Raw genomic sequence first — 15,837 nt, 5'->3', positions numbered from 1 at the left:
GAAATTCTAGCGAGTGCAGTTCTTGCACATATCGCATCATTCGAACCCAGGACTCGTCGACTTGCGATTACCTCCGACATCGATACAAGAGCTAAACTGCTAAAAGAACTGACCGTTTTTTTCTTATATGAAAAGGAAATCAACGACGAACGACTTCGACCACAACCCCAATAAAAAGCCTAAATTACCAATGGCTTCAACAATATGTTACAATTGTGGGAAATTGGGTCATAAATCGGACAAGTGTCGGAGCTCAAGAAATGATGAGAACCAGATGTCGAGACCCAGTACCTCGAGTGGACACCCATCATTCAATGGACCAAATTCAACGAAGCCATCGATTGCCTGTTTCAAGTGTGGACGACAGGGACACTTTGCATCACGTTGTACTGTACCCAACCACTTAGACGCCAATCCGTAGTCGAAGGGATCAAGTACCGAGCGTCGCGTCAATATGTGTTTGGTAAACACACCTGCAGCCACTTTAAAACATAAGGGTGAGAAGTTTTCATTTTGTTTTGATTCCGGGTCGGAATGTTCGCTCATTAAAAAATCTATATCACTTAAGCTTAATGGTAAACGATTTTCTAATGTTGTTGTTATGACTGGCATGGGACAGATGAGTATAAACAGTACCTAACAAATTTAGGCTGTTGTTGAAATTTATAATATCTCTCTTGAAGTATTGTTTCACTTTTTACCGGATTATTGTTAGCAACATGACACAATGATTGACCGAGAAATTTTGAGTAAAGGATTAGCTGTTCATATGACATTTGAGGAACTTAGCCTAAAGAAAATCAATGTAGTTAACATGTGCGTTTTAAACGATTCCTACAAAATTAATTTTCAAAATTTAGACATAGAAACTGACAAAAGCTAGATTTTCTTTTAATACGGAGAAATGTTCTTTTCTTAAAAAAAGTCTATTCAATATCTTGTATATCAAGTTTATGAAGTATGCAAAATTTACATAAATATCATAAAGTCATTTTTGATCGCTCTAAAGTCAGACACCAAACAAAATTTGATCCTATGTTTAGAATTGTTTTCTTCCTGATAGAGGTATTGAATGGTAATCTATATTTTTGAAGTCATTAAGTAGCAATCGAACTTATAAGTAAGCGCATGAAAAATCGTGGAAAATGCCAGAAAGTTATATTCCAGTTGAACTTGAAGGCGTTGAAAGAGACGTCAGTTTGAGTCCCAGTAGTGAGACTGTGGATTGTCTTACATGTGTCGATCTGTAACTGCAAGTGCAAAATCAGTTGGTTTTGATCATGGCGCAGGGGGCAGAGGCAATGTAGAGACGTTGTGTGTAGATGATCATTGTTTAGACGATGATTCATGTGTTTAATTGGGAATATTAACAAAGGCATTTGAATTATTATCAATGTTCATGTTTGGATATTTTGAAATAGATCTAAACAGTACCTGTGTTGAATGGAATCGGTTGTCTTATTTTGGGAAAGAGTTAATTGTAAAAATGTAATAATTATTTTATGAGTGTCTTGTAACAGATATTTATTTGGTATGACCGCATAAAGAAAATGCCAGAAAACTTTGTACCCAATGACGATGATTTAATCACTTTTTCTGAAGAAGAAGAATCAACGTAAATAATAGTTTAAATCTTAATTTTATTCATTTTTTTATATTTTTTATTATTATTTTATCATTGGACTGAAAACTGTGTGGACACTGATTAAGTTGAGAGCCGTCGCTGGTAAAGTGGCGAAGAGATTTTATCGCTGGTTAAGTGATAATTTCTAGTGAGAGCCGTCGCTGGTAAAGTGGCGAAGAGATTTTATCGCTGATTAAGTGATAATTTCTAGTGAGAGCCGTCGCTGGTTAAGTGGCGAAGAGATTTTATCGCTGGTTAAGTGATAATTTCTGTTGAGAGTCATCGCTGGTTAAGTGATGACGAGTCTGTATTGCTGGTTAAGTGATGCAGATCTTGAGGTTTTCATGTCCATAGATAAACTCTAGTCTTATATTCGAAAATATCGTAGATGTAACACGCATTGGGGCAAACTTTTATGCATTTGATTTGAAAGGTTGATAAAACTAACGTCTGATTGTCTGATATTAGTCAGGAAAAGCCGAATGAACTATTACTGTTTGAACTTAATTTGCAGGAAAATCACACGAGGACGTGTGACTTGTCAGAATGGCCGTGTCGGAGGGTTCATGTGAAACGCAAGTAGTACTATGGGTTGCATACTTATAGTACTTGGGTGGAATCAGCGGAAGTGCTAAGCAGGGGATGGTACTCGAACCGAGGGTGACGGTAGAGGAGACCTGCGAGGGCGGACAGTTAAGCTCCGTCAGGGAAGCTGCGTAGAAGTCTTGGCTTGGCATAACCGTCGGGATCACCGCGTTTCATACGACTCCTACCTAATTGTTTGACTATTAGTTGTAATCCTGTGCCTGTTAGTTCAATTACATTGTAAGGACTATTTGCGTGTTATTTAATATTCGAAATGGCCGATAACCCTGACCGCGCTGCGACATATATATATTAGTGTAATATTTTATTTAGTTATCTGTTATAAAATAAACTGAGTTCTATATTCTAAAAAATATATGTCTTTTATTTATGTAAGTATTAATTTTTCTATATTTATCTTCGTTTAACATAGATTTATTGACCTTATTTTGTCTTTGTTACAACTATTAGATATATAATTTTATTTTAAACTCTAAATTGAAAGGTAATACGTAAAATATTACTATCATGAATAAGTCCTTGCTGAAGTATACATACATTACCTAAATTTCAATATATGGAAGTTCACTTTAGTGAAATCAAATTAAGTTTTTACTGGTTCTGAAAATATATTTGTGGGCAATTCTATTACACTATTTTATTCGTAAGAAATCTGCAGCTGAAGTATACAAGATTCTTACAGTGATAATGCTCTATCAGATACAACATACACAGACTGGTGTCGACACTTCTAACAAATATACTAAAGGATGGATTCCGATGAGAAATTATATGCTGTCAGAAAGTGGCTAGTGATGGGCAACACTTTCAGTGAAACAGCGGGAACTTTTCAAGATCCTTATTAAATAGAAATGAATGAAAATATTTGTGCTTTTTAAAATGTTTTTAAACATTTTTAGTGAATAATTAATTTTCTAGATTGTGCTTATATTTAATTTTTGTAAATATTATAGAATTAATTATTCAACAATCAAGTTATTCATTACTTTATATATTTTTATATTCATTTGCTTAATATTCTGAGATGAAATAAATATTTAAAAGAATGTTTTTGTTATTAGAAAATTTGTTACACACGATTTGAAATCTTTCAGGTACACTGACTTGAATACATATATGAGTAAAGACATTCAAAGTTTCCGTCCAAATATTATTATTCCGTGTAATCCAGATTTAAAAAAGAAGACTATAATGCCAACTGATATCATTTGTAATTGTATGAATTGTGAAAGGAAGGCGAGGCGTCCCAAGAGACATGTATTTCGCAAGGACCAGTTAAACACCCTAGAGACAATTTTCCGTATTAATAAGAAACCAAACCAGGATATCATAGAGGAGCTCGCGATACATTTTGAATTAAAGCCAAACCAGGTCAAGCTCTGGTTTAAGAACCGCTTGGCAAAGGAAAAGAGAACTATACTCCAAAGAAATATGGAAGCTGCTGAAAATTTATATGCGACTCCGCATCAGGGACCTGTACAAGCTGGTTATCAAGGGGTATCAATAAGATTTATTTGATATTGTAGGTAAAATTTAAATTTAGAGTGTTAATAATAAATTTATTTAACTGTAAGTTTAGGTATTGATATTTTAATTTTAAATTTAAAGTATTGATAATAAATTCGTTTCATTCAAAAGTTTGTATTATATAGCAAAAATATATTGCAAAATTAATTACTAAGAGTATTTGCAATAACTTATTCTTCATTGAAGGAATGTTTAAATTAAAATTAATTTAGACAAATTTTAATAATTTTATCTCTATGTATTAATAGAAAATATATAATATAAAAAATAAAAAAAAAGAAATGTAAATGAGATTGACTTTGTGGTTTAAAGTTATTATTGTATATTATTGTAGTAATAACATATTAAATTTCAAATCACTTAAAAGAAAGCAGCTTATGATAATATATGCAATTTTTTAACTTTATATTACTTTAGTTACTGTCGTGTGAAGTTGTAATTAATTTTGCTGTTTTTATTATTTTAACTGTATCTAATGTAACAATTTTGTAATTTTATGTATAAACTAAAATTAATTTTTTATTTATATTTTAAATCATAAATAAAAACATGCCATTTTAAATAGTTAGCTCGTCCGTGCAAAAAATATGCAATCAATATGATCAAATCAATTTTCAAAAAATTTCAGTATATCAACATTATCAAATCTGTGAATTATTTAAACAAATTGTGTTTTTTTCATATTTGTATATTAGTATTTGTATGTATTTGTACAATAAAATCTTGATGCATTGTAATTATTGATGTTTTCTTTCAATTCTTTATGATTTTGTACCATTTTATTGGAAGACCTCAACTCAACGTTAAAACATATATTGAATGGTAAACATAATGATTACCTTTACTTTGCTACCATAAATATTGTTCGAATCTATTTTTTCCAAATAGCAACTTATTATTATTATTATAGATATTAATCATAAATATCCGTTTTACAGTTATTAAACAAAACTGGATTTTAGTTCGTATCTCAGTTTCACTTAAAAACGAAGTCAGTTTAAACACAAGTTTTAATAATTATATTTATTAAAACGAAATAAAATTATTATATAAAAGTATTTACTTTAAAACAAATAAAAAATTGATTTTTTTAATAGTAACAATAATAATATAAAAAATTAAAAAACTAAACAAATTTATATTAAACTAAAAACTAAATATATTTATATATTAGTACAAATTAATATGTATTTAAGTATTTTAAATTTTAAATATGTATTTAAAGTGTTTAAGGTGTGGATAAGAAAAATGGCTGAACAAAGTACTTAAATTTTATTTAAATGAAATTTATTTATTAAATTAGAATTCCTTCTTGTCACGTATTTTAATCAATGTTTTATTACTGAACTGCGAAAATGTAAATGTATATTTAAAAATTATTATGAAGGAATTCCGTGAAAAGATCTCAAAACTTGTTTCAAGATAATCGAATTAAAAATATTTGTTACAGAAACAGAAGTCTTTGACATATGAAGATCTTATAATTGTACTGTGGCAGATTAGAAGATGTATAAATATTGTTAATTATATCAAATCTAAAAACAATATTGATTTCTTTTCGGAACATACACCCAATAGCAAAATATAGTTCGTTTTGATAGTAGAAAACAATCACACAGTTATATCCAAAGTTACCAAAATCTTTAATAATCAATCATTATTTGAAAATGTAGACAAAGCAACGAAAATTAATTTTTTGAATGGATTAAAAATAAAAGCTATTAACAGTGGTCGAACATTGAATGCCTTAATTAATTAAGTATTATTGCCTAATTACTAGGTTACATATTAATTAAATACTAAAGTACAACTGTATCAGAAAATAATAAAGTTGAATAGTACTATTTAAAATGAAAGTATGAATTTTTATACAGAAAGCAAATTTATCTATAATTTTATTCATTATATTTTATGTTTTCAATTACTGTTTAGTTAGTTTATTTTGAATGATAAAATTAGGCATGGTTTGCATAAGTAATAGTAATTTAAATTCAACAGTAAATATTTATTTATTTGCCTTAGGATAAGATAAAGGTATACTTCAAAATTTATTTTTTTTCTTAGAAAAGTAACATTAGAAACTTTTAATTAAGAAGGTTAATAATTTATTGCAGCAAATATTTTTTAGAAAAAGGATATAATAACGTGAACGAAACATTATAATTTTTAATATATTATAAATAATATGTGTGTTTCATAAATTTCTAAAATAATAAAATTTAAAAGTGACATTTATATTGATGATATAAAATGTGTAATTTTTAAATATTAGTTTTATTGTTTTATATTGTTTATATTATATAAAATAATAGGTCGTATTTAGATAAACACAAAACTAAATTAATTACTTGACCATTAATTTTAAACAACACAATAAATTTTATTTGTATAGTATATAGATGAAAATAATATGACCCATTAATATATACGATCGTTACTTCAGAAATGTTTAAACAAAAACTAAATCGATCACGGAGCATAAAGTAAGGAAATAATCAAAATTTGAAGAAATATTTGGCAGTATTTAAATGTGAACAACGAAGGAATGAAAAATGTTAAACTTTTAATCTAATTAAATTGTTATTTAATAAATTTTAACTTGGAGTACACGTATTTATTATGTATACTTTAGTGAAGAAGTAACAGTTGGGCTGAAAAGTTAGACTAACAAATCTTTTTTTTTGTCCAAAATGCTTTACTAACACACGAAATTCCTTTTTATCCATTTTTTCAAAATAACAAAAGTTGCTTTACTCAAAATGCTACGAGTCACAAACTAATAGTTCGACAGCTGTCAAATTTATACACGTGTCTTTTGAAGGTTAGGGCTAACTGCAAATTATATGGATTTAATACTAGTAGCGCTATTTATGTGTTAGCCTACGAACTTTTCAGTCCACCTATTATTTTGTCTTTAGTATACTCATATCACCTTTTCTCATAATAATAAGTGTTACAATTATTATTCTAAAGGTTATTAATTTAATAGGAACATGCAGGATGTCCCGTATTGGTTGTCTTTGACAATTACTAATAATTTCAGAACCAGATAGAGAAAGACTGACTTAATTGTCTAGAGTTCAATTTTTTTAACCGTTACAATTAAAGGCTGAGGGTGTAATTTAGGAACATGTTGGGTATATTTTTCGGAAAAAAATTTTACTTTATGAAATATGGTATTGGTATAATATAATTTTTTAATATTGTGAGTACTAATTAAGATGGAGTTAATTAAAATGAAAAAATTAAATTTAGACCCCAAACATTTCCACTATTTAGAATAATTTGTAGCTAATGTAAATTGGTATTATTTTAATCAAAAACATTATTTTATTTTTTACTTTTTATTTTAACATAATACATTTTGAACTATTTATAAATAACTTTAAATATATGTGTCAGAGTACGTAAATTTCAAAATAAAAATATTCAAGAAAAAAAACGGATATATCAATATAAGAATTATTTAGTCAAAATTAGGGTGATTCTCTTTTGTTAAAATTGTAGTGGGGCTTTGAAAGCTTTTGTTAAAATCGTAGTAGGGCTATGAAAGCTTGATAAAACATCATTCAACTTTTTTATTTTGAGCAGATAAAATTTTAATGAATGATATAATAAGTAATTTTTTTAGTACTCCAAACAATGTTTTAATAATGTACATATTATTCCTTAATTGGATTTATTTTGAGGATTCAGAATTTATGTTTAATTTAATAATTTAGAAATTATTAACAATAAAAACATTTTTTACATCAAAAATTTAAACTGATTTAAATTTAAAGTAAAACTTCTATAAATAAATATTAAAGTAATAAAATTATTTTAATTCTTTCGTGGCGATTGTAACATAGCAGCAAAAATACTGTTTATGTTAAATTGCAAATATCGATGCGACATTGCAATGTCTGATAAGTTTTATTACGACACTTAAGAAAGCTTATATACATATTTAGTGGGAACATTTTTCGTCCGGAAGCGATGTGGTCCCATAAATGATAGTTGTTGATTGGTCACGTTGATGATAAGACGCAACATAGCACTGCAATGCCTTTATTTCTTGATGAATCGCCGAATTGGTACTCTGCAATAGGTGTACTTATTGTGGAATGTTGCTGTGAGTACATTATTATACTACTTTTATTAGGATAATACAATTTATCATGTTTTTGCATAAGTATTAGGAATTTCAGTTTAAAGGTGAATTATTATATTTATTTGTGAGACATTTTATATTTCAAAAAGTCGAATTTATTATCATTTATTTTAAAAATATATTACAAAACGTACCTAGCTCATCAACCGTACTAAATAACTTTAAATATTAAAAGATAATACATTTATTTATATTTTTAGAACTAATTAATATGATAATTAAATACTAAACTTCAAATGTGTCATAAAATTATAAAGTTGAATAGTACTATTCAAAATGAAAGTATGAATTAACATTTTTATACAGAAATATGCCATCAAATTTTTTATATTTAATGTTTTCAGTTATTGTTAGTTAGTTCAGTCTTAGTTTTTAAAATAGCTACCAATATTATTTTTATTATTAAATATTTTGAAAGATAAAATTAGGCATATTTTGCATAAATATTAGTAATTTAAATTTAAAAAAATATATATTTTTATTTGTCTTAGTAAATTAACTTTTAAATAAGAAGCTTAATCGATTATTGCAGCAAGTAATTTTAGAAAAAGGATTTAATAACGAAACAATATAATTTGTTAACGTATTATGTTTTTTTTTACATTTAAGTAATATGTTCATAAAATACATGATTCTTTCATAAATTCATAAATTAATAAAATATAATAGTCAAATTTATATTGAAAATATAAAATCTGAAATTTAAAACTTTTTCTATAATTTTATTCAGCTCATTTTTAAATGCTAGTTTTTAAATTAGTCCCCAAGATTACTTTTATATTTTATATGAAATATTTTAATGTTACTATTTCTATTTTACAATTTTTTAAATTAACACGTTTTACTATTTAAAATTGTTCACCATATTTCAGAAAATTTAAATAAAAATATAAATATGTACCTGATTCACATGTTTTTAATTATGTAATTTTTTGTAAACATTTCCAATAATATTAATCAATATATTTTATATTAATATAATTATTATTATATTGACATTTAAAAACAAAATTTAAATGAGAAAACTGGGTATACCTGTCTTGTTAAATTCACCAATCACAACAAATAAAACTAAATGTATTACTTGGCCATTTAAAATTTTAAATAACACAATAAATTTTATTTGTGTAGTTCAAAAAAGCTTCTTTGAGAAATATTTATGAACTAATTTATACAAAATTATTGTTAAATATTTCTTCTATATATGTTTTTGTTCATCATGATCTTTTGTACACTCTGTTAATAAATGTTAGACATTTAAAAATTCTGAATTTACATTGGAACAAAATTTTAATTAGGTGAAAATTATTAATGTAGTTTAAAATTATAAATTAAAATTTTCAAAAATATAATTCAATATATTATTTTCTTTATTACTGTTCTATATTTATCAAATAAATTTCAGTCTTAGTTTTTAAAATAAATACCAATATTATTTTTATTATTAAATATTTTGAAAGATAAAATTAGGCATATTTTGCATAAACATTAGTAATTTAAATTCTTCAGTAAATATTTATTTATTCGCCTCAGGATAAGATAAGCTATGCTTTAAAAATTTATTTTTATTCGTCTTAGAAAAATAACTTTTAATTAAGAAGCTTAATCAATTATTGCAGCAATAATTTTAGAAAAAGGAATTAATAACGAAACAATATAATTTGTTAACATATTATGTTTTTTACATTTAAGTAATATATTCATAAAATACATGATTCTTCCATAAATTCATAAAATAATAAAATATAATAGTCAAATTTATATTGAAAATATAAAATCTGAAATTTAAAACTTTTTCTATAATTTTATTCAACTCATTTTTAAATGAAATATTCTAATGTTACTATTTCTTTTTTACGCTTTTTTAAATTAACACGTTTTACTATTTAAAATTGTCCACCATATTTCAGAAAATTTAATTGCAAATATAAATATGTACCTCATTGACATGTTTTTAATTATTTATAAAAATTTTCAATAATATTAATCAATATATTTTATATTAATATAATTATTATTAATAATTATTGACATTTAAAACAAAATTTAAATGAAAAAAAAAAAAATTTGAAACTTCATGATATTATTTTGATTAAACAAAGCAAAAACTATAATTGAGCAATATATAAGTGATTTGAGCAAAATTTTACAAAAAAATACGATACTTATTAGATAGAAACAGTGAGAAATCATCAATAATACATCACGTCAATTAAAATTGACGTATTTTGACTAATTGAGAAATATTTCTGTACTTTATGTAATAAATGTATTGAGAACTTGAATTTCAAAGTAAAATTTTTATTGAACCACCAGTATTTAAAATTATTTGTACCTTTCTTGCTTTAGGGGACACAAGATGAAGGAATCTTAAACAAAACGCCTCTGAAATGGCAACACAGATTTATTCAAATATATGTGAGAAGTTCGTGACAGATTGACCAAATTACAATTGTAGTGAGAATTCAGAAACCACATAAACGTAAGTAAATTACTATTTTAATTTATTTATTTACTAATTTTTGAATATGTATATAATTATTTTTGAACCAGCATTGAAAATATTTTTGAAAATTTAAGAATAACAGAAATTCTTTCTGAAGAATCAGTTAGATGAATCATTTATTTTGTCTTTCTACACAAGTCTCAAATTCGTATAATTACATTTTTGTAATAATCTGCAAATTACATTTACTTAAAATTATTATAAATTGCATGTTATGTGTTTTTTAATAATGTATTTACAGATAATATTCTTTTCTTTATATATCTTAAAATTTATTAAAATATATTTTTATATTTATGCATATATGTGTTTTGTCACGTCGGTAATAAGACACAACTTAGCACTTCCTGTTGAAATGCCGATTCAGCAGTTCGGCAGTATGAGATATACGTTGCGGAATGTTACTGAGGTCAGAAAATACAAGGTGTTTCACAAATTTTAACCACATACACACTGTAACATATAAGTATTAAAATTTGACATTTTGCGTGTGCGCCAGTCATGAGCATGTCGGTGACGCAAACCCCTACCAAAAAATACCCAACGCGCGCAACCTTCTATACAGGGTGTTTAGCAACTTATCCGATAAATTTTAACGATATACTCACTGTACTACACGTTGTAGTGGATTTATATATATTTTTTTAATGGAAATGTTAACGAAGAAAAAATATATAAAAAATGGCTCGTGTCAAACAAACAATAAAAATATAATAAAATTCGATAAATTTGGCATAAATAGTGTAAATAGTTTTAGTAATTGTGTCATAAAATAATAAGTTCAATAGTGCTAGTTAAAATTAAAGTATGCATTAATATTTTTGTACAGAAAACAAAATTTTCTATATTTTTCTTCATCAAACCTTTTACATTTAAATTTTTCAATTATTGTTTAGCCTATTTTTAAAAGTTTTATTTAGTCTTTGAAATAACCACTAATAATACTTTTATTGTGAAAATATTTTAAATAATAAAATAAGGGATGTTTTGCAAAAATATTAGTATAAGATTGTGAATAATTTTTTATGAGAGATTTCAAAAAACTAGAATTTATTTTTATTTGTTTTAAACATCAGAAACGTTAAATTTTAATAAGTGAATTTTTCCTTAAATTTTTTCTGGTTAAATTTTTAAGTTTTTTGGTCGTTTAACTGGGTTACAACAAATATAATATATTATATGTTATTATTTTCTAATTTTAAGTCATTTGTTTAATAAATACATGAATCTTTCCTAAATTCATAAAATAATAGTTTAACAGTGAAATTTATAATGAAAAAATTTTTTGAGTTTAATATGAAATTGATTCATTAATGATTCTGCAATGAATTCAGTTGTTCAAATTCGATATTTATATCAAAAACATTGTTTCTTCATAACCAAATTATCTTTTTTGTGAGAAAATCTCACATTTTTCTGAAAATGAATTTTATAAACTAGGAAAAAATTAAATTTTAAAATTTTAAACGACATAATAAATTTTATTTGCATAATTCAAATAAGCTTTTTGTTTACTTAAAAAATACATTAATTAAACTAATTTATACAAAAATTTATATGATCATAAAATATATTATAACAAAATAGTTTGTGACAAAAACATTATGTGTAGGCCAAACTGTGGTCATTTATCTGGAAATAAAAACAGAAATTCATTTCCAGGTTTTAAAATTTATTGAGTTTTAGTTTCGAGGTCTCTTAAAACTTAAAATTATTATTGTTCATTTTGAATAAATAGAATTTATTTGTTGTATTTATTCAGAAGTTAATTAAACTCTTCATTATTTCGCCTAAATTTATGATTTCTATTAATTAAAGTCTGAAACTCCATAATTTAAAACTTAGAAACAGTTGATGAAGAAGTCATATAAAATTTTATTTCAAATATGATCATGTTATTTTGACTAAACAACGCATAAACTATAATATAAAAGTGATATGCATATGCATGTGCATTGTCAGCTCATTGTTTTCATAGAACGGAATTTTAAATTATAATAATATTACAAAAAATTAATAGAATCATAAAAGGCGACATGTTGAATAAGATATACCAATTGGAAAGCCTTCGATCCTACTGAATTTTGAGGGAGACATCATGTATGAAAGAGACAGTAAAAGATTCCCACTACGAAGTAAATTTATAGACTTTTACTATCTCTGTCGCGCTGATGTCCCTCTCAGAATTCAGTCGGATCAAAGAGTTTTCGTCTGGCATATTCAGTAATATTATTTATAATAATGATATTTATAATAATAATAATAAATTTTATTTGTGACCAATAGATTTAATATCTTAACTAAAAATATCATGGTCATGGTAATTTTATATTCAGGTAAATCATAAAATATAATAAAAATAATCGAAATTATAATTTCAAAGAGTATTTTAATAAAATTAACTGGATTAATAAAATTTTATTTTTAGATTAAATGAATATTTGTCCAAAAATAATGATGTATCATCTGAGGATTCGAAGAAGACGATTTCCCACTGTTCGAGTAACTGAGGTATTTTTTTAATACTTAACAGTATAGTTATTCGTTCCTATTAAATGGACAAGTTTCTTTAAAATATATTATTAATAAAGTATTATGTTTCGTATTATTAATATGAGAACTTTATAATACATAGTTACAAAATGCCAAACGTGTTTTAAAGTTTTCTTTAAATATTTACTAAAACAATTAATTTTTTGACATGTAATTTATTTTAAAAATCCTTTGATAAAAAAATAATATACTGGCCTAGAATTCTAAAGAGACAACCCAAGGTAATTAAATAACTTTTTCTTGTTGACATTTATAATTATTTTTATAAATTTTATTGATGTATTGAATCTGAAATATTATTTTATTCCTACAATTAGTAAATGAATACTGTCCTCTAAATATCTATTTCATTTTTTAGTACCTATGATTTTATTTTAAATAACCCTTCTGAATTAAATTAAATTTTTTATTTTGTTATTAATCTTTTTTGGAGTGAAAACTTATTTAAGCGCGTTCGAGTCACCGACATACTCATGAATGGCACAAGCGCAGTGTCTTGATCTTGTACAGTCCCTAATATATTTGAATAATAAAAAACCATATAAACATACATACAATTGTTGCTCGGAGTGTCGTGAGTGTCAAATTGATGTTTATAATTTTAATTCAAACATTATGAAATTTCATATTTTAATACTAAAAGTTCAACTTTTCACTTCTATAACTGCCAATTTTAAATTTTTTTATTTCTAAATTTGAACTAGAAAATTAAGATATTTATTAATGAGTAAATTTACACAATTTAGTATACATAATAATACTTATTTAAGCAAAATAAGTAAATAAATATGTACTTACGTACGTTGAATAAAATATGATTTTTCCCAACGTGTTAAGAAATATTCCCATTTTAGAAACTGTAGTAACAACACTTTTAATACGAACAAGAGAGTGTCTAACATATGTTTTAAATATTCTGAATAGGTTCGAACCAAGTAAAAAGAAATTTTTAAAAACTATTTTCAAGCTAATCCATAATTAATTTCTTTTAAACATTGTTATCTTTCTGTTTTTCTATCGCTGAAATGGCTATTTCTAGATAGGAAGTTAGTCTATTATGTCCCCAACAAGCTCTGAAAATTTCAATTATGGTTTCCGGACTTGTTGGGAATATAATAGATTAACTTGTCTGAAAATTTGAAGCAAATCGAAGTTTTGAGAAAAAAGTTACAGACATCTAGATATAGTGATAATAACGATATCGATAACAGTAATGAAGGAAAATATGGGCAGATCTCAATAGAATACACCTCTACAAAAAGAGCAGCAGTTATTTAATCCTATATTTTAGAAGTTGTACATTTGAGAGTATTTTGAAATCAAGTAATATTTTGCTAATACAGTGGTTTACTTGGAAGTTTTCAGCTAAGCCGAAAATGTATTTAACGCTAATATATATTTTTGTCTTGAAAGTAGAGGGTTTACATAGAAGAATACCGTTATTAGTAATTTTTAAAAACTAATTTCGTGCTAGTCCTTCCTAACTTTAATTTATTTTTATATTTTTTAATTTCCTATTTTTTATTGCTGCAAAACTTCAACATTTTTGAAATAAATTTACTGTCTAAACATCTAGTCACTCTTTTTTATTTTTATTTATTTTGTCGTGAGTTTTGAAACTATTAGTTTTTATATTCACTGTATATGATGTTGTTAAGTAATAACTAATCTCACAATCTCCAACTAAAATCTAATTCGTTTTAAAAAAATATCAAAATTTGGAAATCTATGAAAAATATTTATGTTATTAATTGTTTTATGTAAATTGAGACCCACTTTAAAGTAAATGTCTCTTTTAAATTAAATATTAAAAAAAATTATTTTCAAATCTTTTGTTCAAATGTAATATTACAAATAGGATTACGTTCTTATTAATTTTATTTGTTGATAATTTTGTTGCAGATCCACGGAGTAACATACCACTTACTAAGACCGCTGCTATCACCACCGGATGCGGTCCATCAATTCTTAAGATGGGCAATTCGGACGCGGAAGTTGACCACTCACAATCCGACAATGAATCACCGAAAATTCTTCACCAGAATAACGAATCAAAATTACATTGGATCGAATACCATCCAACAGTCACAAAATCGTCATTAGGGTTAACGTAACGAATGAGGGTGAGCACACGAGAAGATTTAATGCACCGACAATAGACAAGTGATTGTTGGAAATATCCTGCTTCATCGTCGAATTAATAAATTTAAGCGTTTCATTTAATGACGAAATTTATCGAAATTCAAACCGTGGACGACGCAAGTTTGAATAGGGTTGATAATCGCAGAACAAACTTTGATAATAATACTAATAAAATAAATTGTAGGTGACACATGTAAGTCTACCAGGTCATCTAGTATAATCTAGTATAATATATAATCTCAAAATCAATTCACAACAATGTTTACAAGCTAAATATAATAAATTTAATTTGTAATGTTATAGAAAAGGTTTATAACCTGCTGCCTGATAAACGTTGGTGACAGTTAAATACAACTTATATGTTATAACCTGTTGTTCTTTTCATTTTTTTCTCTGGTTCATCAAGATAAATTGTAGATGTTTAAGTTTTCCATCAAATGTACAAATAAAATGAGATAGATACAATCATATCTTCTTTTCGATTTTTGAGTGGATTTCATTCATTATCAATCAATACTGCTTCTGTGCTTCTGTCTTTCTTCTTATCTTAAGCACTCCATAAATACCTAGTGCTATTATCATTTTGTTTTATGCAGTTTTGTGAACATACAACCATTCCAGATGACTAAATTATGGAATTTCTGAACTCATCCTTTTATGACTTTTATCTCAATTTCGGTGAAGACATGTTGACCCTCTGTTTAGGTTAGCTTGGCTCTTACACAG

The 15,837-nt window shown here is 25.6% G+C and overlaps 1 long non-coding RNA gene across 1 annotated transcript; it reads left to right on the top strand.

Moving 5' to 3' along the window:
- Positions 1 to 7,819: 7,819 nt before the first annotated feature.
- LOC126265604 (uncharacterized) lies at positions 7,820 to 15,479 on the top strand. The gene is made up of 4 exons (XR_007548109.1): positions 7,820 to 7,871; positions 10,260 to 10,392; positions 12,845 to 12,927; positions 14,872 to 15,479. It is a non-coding gene; the product is annotated as an uncharacterized LOC126265604 (long non-coding RNA).
- The last annotated feature ends 358 nt before the right edge of the window (positions 15,480 to 15,837 follow it).

This window comes from Aethina tumida, chromosome 5 (genome assembly GCF_024364675.1).
Source record: "Aethina tumida isolate Nest 87 chromosome 5, icAetTumi1.1, whole genome shotgun sequence".
Taxonomy (NCBI): Eukaryota; Metazoa; Arthropoda; class Insecta; order Coleoptera; family Nitidulidae; genus Aethina; species Aethina tumida.
This window is presented reverse-complemented; position numbering and strand designations above follow the sequence as displayed.